The sequence below is a fragment of the Anoplophora glabripennis genome, unplaced genomic scaffold, assembly GCF_000390285.2.
Source record: "Anoplophora glabripennis isolate ALB-LARVAE unplaced genomic scaffold, Agla_2.0 scaffold58, whole genome shotgun sequence".
NCBI lineage: Eukaryota > Metazoa > Arthropoda > Insecta > Coleoptera > Cerambycidae > Anoplophora > Anoplophora glabripennis.
Genome location: NW_019416277.1, coordinates 1,131,225 through 1,134,986, shown reverse-complemented (window position 1 = coordinate 1,134,986; position 3,762 = coordinate 1,131,225). Strand labels below are relative to the sequence as shown.

Here is a 3,762-nt window from a genome sequence, read left to right as displayed (position 1 = left end):
CATTTTATTATGATATTTGTAATCGGATCAAAGGCTTGTTTACGCTAGAGCTCGAGAGAGACTGTGAATAATAGGTGCAATGTTTTTAGGATGTAGAATAATTTAGGCGACGGTCGGAATTATGTTTCTGCGCATATGAAGGTCAAAGCTCATAAGATTTTAAAACATCTCTACGACAGTTGTACATGTTGGAGCAAAGCGCCAGGTACTCTTCTGATCTATAAATGTTAGTTTTGTAACGTCTTGGCCCCAGTTTTAAGCTAAAAATCATATCAATATGTACACCGACTCGTCGTCTTCATCTGATGATGAAATTATGTTAGAATCGAGTGCTAATAAATGGTGTTTGCAAAAAAAAAAGAATACTGTGTACATCTCATAAACCTGCGACGAAAAGTATTTGGAGAGTTTCATCATCTCTACCCAGAATTAAGAAAATTCCCAGTTCGATTTTTAAATCTATTTAATAATAACAGAGAAAAACATCTGTATTCTAGTCAAAAACAGTAAAATAATACCTTGCTAGTTTCTTTGTTCTAGCGCCTGGCTCGGTGCGCGGAACCGAGCGTTTAATACTTGGCTTTAGTACTCCACTATGAACACTTCTATAAGAATGTATACATTGAATAGTCGTGGCCAGGCGCATAGCTTTTGTCGTGGCTTGGCGTGCCGCTCCAATATAAACTTACACTAACTAGGCACCTACCTATACTCCGCGGTCGAAATTATAAAGAGTGACTAAGACATAATATAAAAACACTATTACCATAATGCGTATAAAATATAAAATGATNTGTTTACTGGGTCAGAAGTGACACCGGTCGACGCCTGGCGGGGATAAAAAAAATGATCAAGTGATAATTGATCAGTTATCGACCGGGGTTGAAAATTATTGAATTACTAATATCGCTATTAAAAAATAAGGATTGATGGTACAAGGGTGAAAATTTAGGATTGTATGTATTTTTTAAGGCCACATCATAAAAAAATAAAAAAATAAAATTTTGTCCAAAAAACAACAAAAAAATATTTTGAGGTGGACCACCCTTAACATTTAGGGGTATGAAAAATAGATGTTGGCCGATTCTCAGACCTGCCCGATAAGCACACAAAATTTCATCAAAATCGGTCCAGCCGTCCAACTATTATAATTATTATACAATATTAATACCATCAGTGGTCGTTTTTTGACAAATAATTAAAATGAATGTAAAAGAACAATATAAAAATATTTCCCTATAACGTTTCGGAAACATGTTCTAGTAGGTATACATTTTTCATATTATTATTGTTGATATGTCCTCATTTCTAAAAACAAGTATTTAATATAAATATAAGTAAAATAAATCAATATAAATATCTATCATAAAACGTATTACATAATTCAAACACAATAATTTCCTTTCGACGTTTATTTATAGGAAAATATTCCTGCTTTTCCATTTCCTCTTGGTTACTCTTATTTTTTTATTTGCTATTTCATCTTTACCAGATTTATTTTTTTACAAAATTATGTAGTCAATGATTTATGAATTTCATTTCATGTAAGTTACACACAATAATGGTATAAAAGATTTACTTTTTTAGTAGGTATATCCATTAAGAGGCTATTATTGGTTTCACTCAACATTTTTTGTTGATGAAGTTATAGTTTGGTTTACATAATTTGCGAACTGATTCTATCCAAATCATTTCCCTGTCTGCAGTTACTCTGAAAACGCTTTTATTTATGTAAGAAGTATGTGTAGTATATAAATAATATGTATTCTTGCAGTTTGGTACACAACAGTGATGTGAGTTCATTCCAGACATTTTCTATTAAAAAGTAAAACAAGCAAAAGCAATAATTATAATTATCTTCTTGAGTTACATTAAATTTAGTCTAAAATAGAAAACAATTATTATCAAAAGCACTAGCGCGGTAACGTACGAGTTAATTAGTCATAATACAACCAGTATCATTTATCTAGGAATACAATATAGAGAAGAAATTATTGTAACCTCAAACCTAATCCACAGAACACAACCCCTTTGTGACCTAATACACGTATTCTTTCGTATTGAACAATACGTTTCGTTACATAAATAGTGCTAACGATGGCAGTGTTCACAGGACGTACTTTCATGATTCCGCTCTTCCTATCCTCTTCACGAGTCTTATTTATTTAGTCATATGGTGTAGTTTTACCTAGGCGCGTCGCTTCAGTGTGGCTGTTTCTATCGCAATTCATGGTAGACTTGTTACATGCCAGTACCTACTAGCAAAAAATACTACATCTCTTTTTATCATTAGATTTAGTTGCTAGTTGCTATAACTCGCTGACACTATGTTACTCGAACTTAACGTAAGAAACACGTTCTGGTGATAACGGTAAGACCATACTTCACAGGATCATTTCTGTAGTAGGTCTTCCCCATACTCTCTACTCAAACGTAGAATTGTCGCAACCATGAATTGACAAGACGAGACCACAGTCTCGTAACTCGTAACCTGAGCGTGTGAGGCAGATTTCCTGTGGTGGTTTTATTTATATCACCGTAGAAGTCATCNTATAAATATAAGTAAAATAAATCAATATAAATATCTATCATAAAACGTATTACATAATTCAAACACAATAATTTCCTTTCGACGTTTATTTATAGGAAAATATTCCTGCTTTTCCATTTCCTCTTGGTTACTCTTATTTTTTTATTTGCTATTTCATCTTCTTGTTTCCTGGCACCTTGAATATTTCGCATAAATCTCTCAAAAGTTTCTCTTAGGTATAATTTTATTATTAACTATTGTTCTAACGAACAGTTTTAAATGGTTTTAATTACCTTCAATTCAAATAGTGTTCTAATGTCAAACCCAAACCTTAAATATATTTAGACGACGCCGTCCTTTCCCGCCTTTCTGCGGATATCAACGCAATACGCAGGCGCATCAAAAACGTCCCCAGCAATATTAGTGTAGTCCATATGAGGGAGGAATAAGAGGGTTTATTTCCATGTCTTTCATTGGAAGCATCACTTGCTCCAAACGCAACTGGCGCCATCTTACACCCGTCCTGTGAACAAATAGCAGCTGCAACACAATACAGAAACTGCAATGACCGTGCTAGCTGTCTTTGGTTTGAGAATGTAATTCAAAAATTCTTGTAACGTACTTTTCTCGGTTGCCAAATTTTTGTAACACACTTTTTATACTTTACTTGGTTTTGATTTTGCGGTAGTGACGGTTCGGTTCAGACGTTACTTGTGGCTGCCCCCGGTATACTACCAACTCTAAACGGAATCTTAATTCACAAATTGCGAATTTTAATTTACTAGATTTATTGACGTCACTGACGTCCCTATCTGGACGCCTACTTTATGACGACCCTTGACTACTAGTTTATCGGCGGCGGTGGTCGGCAGCCGGCGGTGGTGAGTGACGTCACAGAAACGTACTCCGGATTAAATCTTTTTGTGCGGATTGTCTCGGGCGCCAGTTTCCCAATCGGTTACGTGGGGGAAACTCCACGTGAAACCTACCCTCGGTTTAGAGTAAGTACTCGGGATAGCTGCAGTGAAGAAAGTTTAATTCCAGGGGTCTGTTATATTTCTCTTAATTTCAAGCAAAGTAGTTCTCTGAGTGTAGTGTTATTTTCCTTTCAAAATAAACGGTCTTATCAGTGTAGGTCACAAAAAGATAAGCGGACCTCTTTTTTACTGATCGGAATTTTATCAACTTTGTCGGCGTTAAGAATGAATACAAACGGGAATTATATTTACTAG

General features: G+C 34.9%; 1 non-coding gene across 1 annotated transcript; it reads left to right on the top strand.

The window, feature by feature from the left end:
- Nucleotides 1–2,373: 2,373 nt before the first annotated feature.
- On the top strand, nucleotides 2,374–2,520 carry LOC111693178. The gene has a single exon (XR_002763362.1). It is a non-coding gene; the product is annotated as a small nucleolar RNA U3 (small nucleolar RNA).
- Nucleotides 2,521–3,762: the final 1,242 nt, after the last annotated feature.